The sequence below is a fragment of the Felis catus genome, chromosome A1 (genome assembly GCF_018350175.1).
Source record: "Felis catus isolate Fca126 chromosome A1, F.catus_Fca126_mat1.0, whole genome shotgun sequence".
Lineage (NCBI taxonomy): Eukaryota > Metazoa > Chordata > Mammalia > Carnivora > Felidae > Felis > Felis catus.
Window position 1 is genome coordinate 106,535,973 of NC_058368.1, and position 11,568 is coordinate 106,547,540.

Below are 11,568 nucleotides of genomic sequence, written 5' to 3' on the forward strand. Positions count from 1 at the left end.
TTATTGTATCCTAAACCACTGGAGATCTCCAAGTGCTGAGCCCAGGGCACTGGGCATGGGCAAGAAAGCACAGGACATTTACTAGCACTTCCTCCTGCAACCACCTTGCCAGTACCTAAACTTCCCAGTGTTCAACCTGAGGTAAGAGAGAGAATGCATGCCCTATGAAAGGAGAGAGAATTAAAATGCAACCTGATGCAGGTCTAATAACAGGTACTAAATTAGAAATAGGCAGTAAAATACCATCTTTGTGAAATTGTAGTTCTCATAATGGCCTTATAGATGACTCTTTGTTAAGTCTGTATTTAAAGATGACCTATGAATTCTGTTGCATTGCTAACTCATTTTCAAGTGACCACACTTCTTCACTGTCCACGAGCCTCTGAAGTTGAGTGTTAGAGACATGGCATTTCTTTGTTGCAATCAGGGCTGATCTGGAAGCAGCTTAGGAGATGAGCCTGCACTGCAAAGGGAGGGTGTAATAGCCACACACACTCAAATGGACAACATTTTAGCCCCTTTTACTCAAGTGGTTCTCTGCAGCTGCTGCCTCTGAACTTACTTGAATCAAATGCATTCCTTAGGGAGACAGCACAGTGATAAAAGCCATCAAAAGCACTTCTTTGGCCATCTGCTACTCAATAGGTCAATATTGTATCTGATTTGTTTATTGAGTGAACTATGTTTTTAATAAAATATATTTAATAGAGCTTTCAAACTCCATTTTCTACCATGAAATAATCAAAATAATATTCTTTTAAAAAATTCTCCATGCAGGGTGAGGGGGGGAGGCAGGTAAGTTGGTTAAGCATCTGATTCTTCATCTCAGTACAGGTCATGATCTCATGGTTTGCAAGATTGAGCCCTACGATGGGCTCTGTGCTGGCAGTGTGGAGCCTGTTTGAGATTCTCTCTCTCCCCCTATCTGTTTTGCCCCTCCCTCCTCCCATCTCTCTCTCTCTCTCTCTCTCTCTCTCTCTCTCTCTCAATGTAAATAAACTTAAAAAAATAAAAAACTTACCATGGCAACAGTCACATTGTGAACATAGCTACACAAGTAATTCAGGCACACATGTGTTTGCACACTGTTGTATACCCATCAATAGTTACATAATGTAGTCCTAGTTCATCCATACAAACATTTATTTCACACATAAATAGTTAAAATAGTCTCACATTTAACTCATATAAACCTATTTGTGCATACAGAGTCATGAATAGCTATAGATTATGTGAACACTACCATTGAATAATTCTAGAATTGTCATTTCTTTCCTTTTGAGCAAAATAGTCATAATGAGTGCAATATTTCCCAGTTATGCTTAATATATGTATGCCTTAAAGAAATGATTCTGTCTTTGTCATGAAATACCTTCTGCCTTAAGTTAGAATCTTCCAGAAGTGGACCCAAGGCAGGGGTAAATACTGTTTGGAAATCAAACTGGAAACTTTATGATGCTGATGTTAAAGAGCACAGCTTTGGGGCACCTGGGTTTGTTCTTCAGGAATTACCCTCTTGTAATGTAGAAAAGTATCCCTCAACAACAACAACAACAACAACACACACACACACACACACACACACACACACACACACACACACGCCCTGTCTTCAAGTTACTAGGCTGGTATAAGGAATCACTGGGGCTCTGGTTGTTGGTGAGAGAAACTAGAGTCTAAGTAACCCCTTAAATCGAGGGAAATGTTGGTAAGCAAATACTGTGAGGATTAATACCTAAGCCCATGAATCAGAAAAGGAGCCTTAGGTCCAAAACCTAGAGAGCCAGGAACAAGTGTGGATGTAAAGCATAAAACCCTGCACCAGGGCAAGCAGTTTGGAGAGAACACACAAACAAAACTAGCTTTTAGAAATGGGCTTGCATGTGTTGGTCTCCTGTAAGAAGGAGGAAGGCCCTGTGGCTTCCAGGAGCAATAGCTGACCTGCTGGACACCAGCGTTGATTTTGGGGGCTCCTTTGCAAGACTTTGGGGCTAATGGGGCTCCATTGCAAGACTGTGCCTTACAACCTTCTCATCTATTATTAATAACTGATGATAACCCCGTAAGGTTCAGTCTAAGTGGTGTCACATTCAGAGCAAATGTATCCAACTGCAGAAGCTTTGAAAATACAGACTCTTGGAGGAGTAGCTAGAGTGGTTTGATACTGCATGTCATATGGGAAGCTTCTTTGAAAGTCCCATTGGGTTAGCTCCCCGTTTACCACAGCACAGCTTTTCTTTATTCAGTCAGTCTGAACTCCGCTCTTTCTCTCTTGGAGGGTTAGGTGCCTCCCAATATGCTCTGCAAAGAAGATTCCCGAAACAGACCCATTTTACAAAAACACATTTATGGAAGAGAGAAAAGACAGGAAGAACTCATATGATGAGGTAATTTTTGATCCCATTATTTTTCATTATTTTTACACAAATTTACGTATTAGAAATGTTTACTCAAAATTTTTATTTGATTGGGGTGCCTGGGTGGCTCAGTCACTTAAGCATCCAACTCTTGATTTCAGCTCAGGTCATGATCTCCTGGTATGTGAGATGGAGCCCTCTTTTGGCCTCAGTGCCAACAGTGTGGAGCCTTCTTGAGATTTTCTCCCTCTCTCTGTCCCTACCCCCTTGTGTGTGCGTTCTCTCCCTCTCTCTATCTCTCTCTCTCTCAAAATAAGTAAATTTAAAACTTTTATTTGCTTATAGTATATTAAGAGAGGATACTTGCTTTACATATAGTGCTCGCTATAAAATCTGACACTCAATTGACTTATAATATTTATGAAATGAATAGAGACCCTAAAAAAAATAACAAGTGAATCATTTTATTACCTTAGAAAAATACCATTAGCTCTATTTCATTTAATACTATTTTAATTTTTTTCATAACCAAGCATTATACTTGAATCTCAAGACACCTAGCTGAATATATATATATATATATGTGTGTGTGTGTGTGTGTGTGCATATGTACATGTACATATAGGTGTATGTATATGTATCTATATATACATATCTACATGGATATACATGTATATATCCACATATTATCTCTGGAGAAGTTCAGATAAGTAAAGAGGGGCAAAATAAAAACCCAACCAAGTGATTTAATTACGTTTTAAAGTTTCATTGCAATTGGAGATTTTAAAGAAAAGTCACTGCATGATTCTTATTTCTCTTCTCCCTTCTATATCTTAGGACGTCAGTTGGCATTTCACACAAAGATCCTGGTCACACTTTCAGGGAGTTACTCTGTAAATGAGATTGTCTGTTTTTGTTATGTTTCTTTTTCTGTTGGCTTGATTACACAGTACCCCCAAGTGGCCTGTCGAACTTAGAATTCAAATGTAAGAGTTTACTTACGATGCTTTAGTGAGCAAGAATGAAGCTGAACTCATTAAAAAGAAAGAGAACCTGAAACAAACCAGCAAACAAACAAAAAATTCAAAGTACGGTCTCTTAACAAGCTTGCTGCCTGGTAACTGTGTCAGAGATGTGGAATGACTCTTTTGGTTAAACTGGAGAGTGAAAGACATCACAGTCGTATATTTTTTTTAATCTCTTCTCAATGGTCTGTGGGTTTTGGCTCCTGTGTATCTGTTAAGTGGTATTTCTAATCTTTGAAAGTCCATTTTCTACCCCATCTATGGAAGTTTGCTGTGATCTAAAGCCAAGGAGTGCTGGAAAGAAGTCAAGGTTGTTATCACATTTATTGTATAGTGCATAGAGCTGTAGGGCTGATTATAGACTTATTTAAGTCTTACGGGGACAGAAAGGGGTTAGAAGAGGTAGAGCTGAGGGGAGAACTGAGAAGAAGAACAGATATTTCAAGGAGGCTGTGTGCTGCCTAGAAAGTAAAAAAGCCTTTTACCTTCTATAAACTCCTCACAGAATACACATGCTCAAGTAATATAAGTAATGTCCAGTCCAACCATTTTTGGTTTTATCAATATCCTAAAAGCAGTACTCCAATTGTAATGAGTTCTGAGCCAAGTGTGAGAAAACTGTTTTCTGCATCAGACTGTGAGTAGATTTATAGGAGGCAGTTACAGGAGACCTGAGTGCAAACAGAATCGAGGGACTGAACCTTTAGGCAAGCATCCACTGAAAGATGTTTTGGTGTGTATTTAGATACATAGTCAGCTAGGTGCTGGGTAGGTGCATGGCTAGAATTTTGTATCAAAGGAAAGCCTTTGATGTCTGAAGATTCAACCACTGAATATAATGCCAGCTAAAATAGTGGTTACGCACTCGCTAACACAAAATACTCATTCACATGAGAAGTTTATGCAAACGCTCATCTCTTGTGTTAACATTGGTTTGAAGAAAGCCAAGTCAAAACCAAGAAGGGAATGGGTACAAGAAGCAATGCGGATAGGGGCATGCCAATGGAATAATATTTATTTTCTAAATATCAACTTTGGTGTTGGTAAACTTTCGAATTTTAAGATGGAAAATAAACTGTTTTCCATAGAATGATTTGTTTACTCTGAAGATTTGAATATTTAAAGACCTTTCAAATAAGGGTCAGGTTCAGTAACACTCCAGTTTCCATAATTGCAAGGAATTCCATGGGAGGCCACAGTCGTGTGGCTGACGTCAGCACCCCCAACATAGAAGATAGCTAATAACATGTTTTAGTAAAAAGGCTTTAAGGTTTAAATAACAGAAATCAGAGGTGTCTGGATGGCTCGGTCGGTTAAGTGTTCGACTTCTGCTCAGGTTATAATCAATGATTTGGAGCCCTGAGTCGGGCTCTGTGCTGACAGCTCAGAGCCTGGAGCCTGGTTTGGATTCTGTCTCTCTCTCTCTCTCTGCCCCTCCCCTGCTCACGCTCTGTCTCTCTCCAAAAATGAATAAACATTTAAAAAAAAACAACAACCAGAAATCAGATTCTACTAGCAGAAATAGTGAAGAACTTCTTACATGTGCCTTGTGTAAATATCCAGAGCTAGGAGGTTTCATTGGAAGCTAATTAGGTCATATCACCTTGCTGCATAAGACCTGGTTTTCTTCTGTCACTGCCTTCCCTCTTCCACACTACAGCTTTGTTTTCTGCCTGACCACTTCTGGTTATCCAAGATGGCTTTTGGCTGCTCCCTGTTCTATCTGACTGTACACATTAACAAAAAAGTCAGTAATACCTTTCCTGCTCTTCACAGCAAATCTTTGGTATTCTTTCGACTTGGATTGCCTTAAGTCACATGCTCAGCCTTCACCCATTCACTGTGATAGGATATTTGCTGATTGGTTTAAATTTGGTTATGAGCTTTGGTGGAGGCAGGCTCCCCAGAAGTTATGAGTCTCCAAAGGGGAATTAGTTACCGTTGAGAAAGAAGAAAAGGTGAAGAAGAAAGATTATACTACGAAAGTAACAAAAATTTACCTTTTACACAAATTTTAACTTTGGCAAGAATTATTGATATTTATGGTTTTTAATTTTAAACATTGTTGAGATTAGATTTTGAAACAAGGAAGATGGCTTTATTGGTTGTAGGACTGCAGAAGTTTCTATCAGGTTTTGTACAAGTTGTACGTCATTTTTTAATAAGAAATTGAATGCTAGAGATAATACAATAATGGCATTTTGAAGATCACCTTTTTGGTGAGGACTTTTGTGCATATCTATGTAAACGTCACTATCTGAGTTCAAAAACTAAAACTTCAAGACTGTTGGGATAAAGAAACCACAAATTACATTTACTGTGAGATGATCTACATTTAGTTTGCTTTAACTGTGATAAAGTTGAAGCAGAAGCCATCAGTTTATTTTTATAGAATAAGTTAAACATATTTTATACTTCTGAAATCATGGGATGCTACTCATCTCCCACGCTTACATTTCCAAATACTTCCTAAGAGACCATTAGCCAATGTTTACATTATCATTTGAAGACATTTCATGTTCAGCTGAAATCACTATCACCATTATCTTCAAAACTATGCTCAAATGACCTGTCTCATTCAGGATTTTCTTGGTCTTAGGCAAAGAGTTTTCTTATCCTAGTTATATATCAAAATGATCAACTATTATTTTAAAACTGTAGTCAAAATTATTGGATTTTACATCCAGCAGAATATAAGAACTGCCACCTTTCATGATTCTTACATAAAGCAAAACAAAACCTCCTCCTAGATAGTCATAGCTATATCGTTTCTTCCTAATTTAACTTGGGTTTTTAAAGAGTTGTCTAGATTAGTTCCCAAGGGGATTCCAGATGATACAAATGGAAATATATGAGCTTTAGGGACAATCACACGCTGAGAATAATTTGGGAATGCTGAATAATAACTAAGTATATTTGTAGCTACTAAGTGCTCAACTCTTCATAAAGTAGTGATTACTATTATCACGGTTTTACATATGAGAAAATAAAGCCCGTAAATAGAAGATAACTTGTCTCAAGATAGTAAGTGGTAGAGAGGGATTAAAGCTCAGAGATTGTGACTTCAGGGATCAAATCCTGTTTTCCCCTTTTTATTACGAAAAATTTGATACCTACAGAAAATTGAACACGTTGTATAGTAGTGCGTGTTTACTTACCCCCTGTTAACATTGTTTAATATTTGCTTTGTCTGTATATCTATGCATTTGAAAATTTTCTGAGCGCTGGAAATTATAGACATTTCATCCCTACAATCTTCAACATATGCTTCTTAAGAATGCGATTCTCTTACGTGTCCACGATGTCATTAACTGCCTAAGAAAATTGATAATTCTCTAGTTTTATCTTACACTCAATTCATATTCAAAATCTATCTTTTCCCTCTAAGTAGATTTTCTATCTGGTTTATTCGAGTCAGGATCCCATTATAGTTCATGCCTGTGTGTGGATGTCAGGGGAAACTGTATTCTAAACCATTACACAAAACAGTCTTGTGGGTTTCTCAGATTGTTAGCAGAAAAATTCACAGAACTGCATTTCTAGCATATCTGTACAATTATGGAGCTCTTCTGGAATAAAAAAGGTCTGGATATTAATCACAATTCAATCAGTTACTACTAGATTCATGACCTTGGGCGCGTTGTTTGATCTCTCAAAGCCGTAATTTTTTTCATTTCATCTGGTAGTTGTGAGGAATAAAGGAAATAATGTCGACTATGTGCTTAGCATAATGGATCAGTATGTGTGGATACAGATCATAGGGGCATTACCTTGAATAAAAACTGTACGTGTACATGGGAGGAAATTTTTAGAGTCAGCATTTGGTAATTTTAAACACCGTAGATTAAGTCGTGAAGATGGTCCTACCAGACAGTCACATCAAATACAGGGGGAAAAAAGAAGGAGAAAAACATTCATTTCAATTCGTAACACTGTGACCCACATAGAGTCGTGAAGAATGGAAAACTATTTCTGGTGCTGCCACAGTGGGCTCATGTTTTGAACAGACGTGAATTCTAATTCCAAAATACTTCATCATCGAAGTTTCATCACCTGGTGAATCAGGAAAGTAAGCAACTCTGTAAATTAGACCTAGCAGAGGATGTCGATTGGCATGTCACTAAGCAATAATATTTTTCCCTCTGTCCAAGGGGCAATCAAAAGAATTTTTTTAACATGTAGAAAAAATATCCTAGTGAGTGGATCCCAGTAGCATGAGAAAGAGAAGCCTATTAGAGTGATGAGTTAGGTAGTCACATGAAAAACAGGGTTTCATTTTTTTCTCTTGTGGAATATTTGTAACACTGTTCTTGTCATGTTTGTAGCCTGAGGTTCCCTTTTGCACAGCAAACTGTGAGCAGTAAATACATGAAAATCTCCAGGATATTCTGCAGACATTTAAAACATGTTGTTGGGTAATTTGTCAATGAAAATAAAATTATTTGGTTGGGGAATAAATTGTTTCCTAGTAAAAACCCATTGCAGAACCAGGTTTTTAGGCAGTCTTAGAAGAAGCTCTACTTATTTAGTCACTCAGCTGTACTGACAATTCAGCCTGGCCGCAGATTCCAAAGTTAGCTCCTGTTCAGATAGAAACAAACAATATTAATTTTAAAGCCAGGCACATATAATCTTCATAAGTAGACTGGCTCCGGTAAATGAAAGGAATCACCTGGTAATAGCAGCTTGTAAAATTCTTCCACGTAAAACAAGGTAAAACATGATAAACCTATCTAAAATGTGTAGTTTGTGTATATAAAGTCTCAAAATAGCAAACTTACCTGGCTTCACATGAATGTCGTTAAATACTGTGGTTGCTCTTTCCTCAGAGACCCCCAGTATACCATCAAAATGTTACATCTGGCCTTGTCACGGACACTGTCAAGCTCTTTGCCCAGACTGTTGGCCAGGACTCCAAAGTTCTTCTTCTGCTACTACTTGTTCCTGCCAACTCAGGGGAGGATTTCACCATCAAGGCAGTGCAAGGCACCTTGCTCTACTAAGGGCGGAAAAATCGCTATGACTATTACAGTGATAGAAGAGAGATGCTATCTGTAAATTACAGTGGGTCTTGAATGGAGATAGTTATGCTACCGACTCAATTAGAGCTCTGTCTTGACACTGTTGGCTTGCAGAAGTTTGTTCAACAGAATCTGTCGTGGTTTTAATTATAGCTGCTTGAAAGGCTCTATAATCCTAACAAGTGGCAGAGTTGGGTCTTTTGAATGTTTTGCTTTTCGGTTGTTTTGTTATCAGTTAGGTGAATGCTGGGCAAAATATTTTGTCGGGTTCTGTTAGTTTTACAGCTGGAATATTTTTGTTTCGCTTAAAAGTAGCTCACTTAATTCTAGCAAAACTCTGACAGAGAAAATAAATTGCACAACTGGGAATGAACTCCTGCCTAATAATATATAAAGAGTAGCACAAAAATCTGAAGATATCTTTAAATTTTTTCTTTAAACTTCAAAAAATTTTGAAGAGGAATAACAATCATAAAAAATACATTATCTTCAGAGAAAATGAAATAATAACTGAAAAATCTTTAGAAATCCTCCATGAATACATATGTGTGTGTGTGTGTGTGTGTGTGTGTGTGTGTGTGTGTGTGGGTGGTATGTGTATCTTTGGGGATTAAAAGTCAATACAAGGAAGAAACCCTATGCTGCTTACAAAGATCTGTGAATTTGAAGATTGCACTGAATTCACAAACAGCAGAGCCACAGGAGATGGATGGATAAGATGAAAACTGAAAGAATGAGTTAACCAGCCAGAAATCTAGACTGAAGGGCTTGACACATTCACTTCATAATAGTTCTAGAAATAGGAACATGCATAAAGGCACAGAAGACATTTTTTAGACATTGAAATTATTAGAGGATAATACAAGATAATCTTTGTATGACCTTGAGGTGGGGAAGAATTTCTAGTAGAATCAAAATCAGAAACCAATAATCTGATAACCCCCAAATGGTTTTTTTTGTTTTATTTTTTTAATGTCTTTTTAAATTTATTATTATTATTATTATTATTATTATTATTATTATTTTGAGAGACAGCGAGAGAGAGACAGTACAAGCCAGGGAGGGGCAGAGAGATGGGGGGCAGAGGATCCAAAGTGGGTTCTGCACCGACAGCAGCAAGCCTCAAGTCTGATGCGGGGCTTGAATTTACAAACCATTACATCATGACCTGAGCTCCAGTTGGACACTCAACCAACTGAGTCAATCAGGCGCCCCCCCCCCAAATGGGTTTTTTTAAATGTTTTTGCTGCTTTTGATATTTTCAATTGATGCTGTTCTCTTTTAGTTAACACAGGTCTTTGAAAAGTCACCAAACTTGTTTTATTTTTTTCTTTTCTTTGAGATTTAACAGCATTGTATTTCTATGTGGGATTTTCGTGAGATTTAGTAGAACTATTAACATTGTGGTTTTTACTTCATGGGTTATGATATATAGGCATATATTTTAATTTTCATTTAAGCAGATTTTGTCATTTCCTTAGTAATTTTTTGACTTCTAGATTACTTAGACATACATTCTTTAGTTTATTTATTATTATTATTATCAGCTAGTTTTAGTTTTTAGTTGTTGATTTCTAGCTTAATTCCATTTGTACATATTGTGTGTGATTTAAGTTTTCTTAAATTTATTTAAAGTTGTTTTGGGGACTATAATGAGGTTTTTCTTTGTGAACTTCCTGTGTAGGCTTGAAATGATTGTGTATTCTATGGTCTGGTGTGGTTTTGGTAAGCAGCAATTAGGAAATTGTGTGGAAATAAGTAATACTTACATAAATGGGTTAGAAAAAAGCTTAGGGTGGAAAGCCACCACCATGGGATGAAAGTGCCCAAAGTTAGGTAGCGAGTTACTGTAATGGGATCACAAGAAACTTGTTATATCACCTGCAGTAAATTACTTTCCATTTGGTGCCAATGTACCTTGTTTGCAAACTTAACTTGCCCTCCCCCCAGACCTTTTGCTTTTTATACACACAAGTTAATGATTACTGTTTGATTGTTTTCTCCACGGTCACCTGTGTAAGATCTTGTTTTTCTCACGTTCACCACATGGGTAATATCTTGTGAGCTCAATAAATTATGGAGATGAAATTCCTATTCATGGCTCTTCTCTCCTCCTGGGTCATTAGCCTCTCTCATATTCAATTCTGTGTCCACTCTCTTGCTGGACAAGAGAGAACTGCAGACTCATAGTCTGTGACAGGAAATATCAGTAGATTGTATTGTTAATAACTTCTGCAATCTTAATTATCTTTGGTCTAACACTGAGAGTTTCATGCAGAAAGCCAAGCTGTGGTTCTGGATTCATCACTTACCCTTTTCAATTCTGTCAGTATTTTGAACCCTTGTGACTAGGTCCATACTTTTTGAGTACTTTATTTCTTCTTATCCATATATCATTATGAAATGACCTTTTCTATTCCTGGCTATATTCTTGTCTTAAATTTTTCTTTAGGTTAATTTAACCATTCCTTCTCTCTCTCTCAAAATAAATTTAAAAAAAATTTAATTTAGCCATTCTAGGTTTCAGAGTGTGTATGGTATATATTTTGATTTACACATGAGATTTTGATGTGGCTTATTAGTATGTATATTTATAAAACCAAATTATGGGCACCTGGGTGGCTCATTCAGTTAAGCATCCAACTTCAGGTCATGATCTTGCGGTTCGTGGGTTTGAGCCCTGTATTGGGCTCTGTGCTGACAGCTCAGAGCCTGAAGCTTGCTTTAGATTCTGTCTCTGTCTCTGTCTCTGTCTCTCTCTCTCTCTCTCTCTCTCTCTCTCTCTGCCCCTCCCTAACTCATACTGTGTCTCTCAAAAATGAATAAATTAAAAAAAAAAACAAATTATATGAGGGCAATAGTAATACATGTTGAATCAATCACCAGTTTTTAAATATAATTACGAATTCTGTTAGAAAATAAAAATATCAAAAGACACATAATAAATAAGATGAGAAATGTGGAAGCAATTTTTGAAACTGGGTGATCGGTATATGGGAGATCCTTATGTTATTTTTTCTACATGTTTCCTTTTTCGATTAAAATTTTAAAAAGACTGGGTGCCTGTGTGGCTCAGTCAGTTAAGTGTTTGACTCTTGATTTTGGCTCAGGTCAGGATCTCACAGTTGTGAGACTGAACCCCATGTCAGGCTCTGTGCTGAGCAT

At 37.2% G+C, this 11,568-nt stretch overlaps 1 long non-coding RNA gene across 1 annotated transcript; it reads left to right on the top strand.

The window, feature by feature from the left end:
* Positions 1 to 960: 960 nt before the first annotated feature.
* Positions 961 to 8,822, top strand: LOC123385692. The gene is made up of 2 exons (XR_006598654.1): positions 961 to 2,387; positions 8,212 to 8,822. It is a non-coding gene; the product is annotated as an uncharacterized LOC123385692 (long non-coding RNA).
* Positions 8,823 to 11,568: the final 2,746 nt, after the last annotated feature.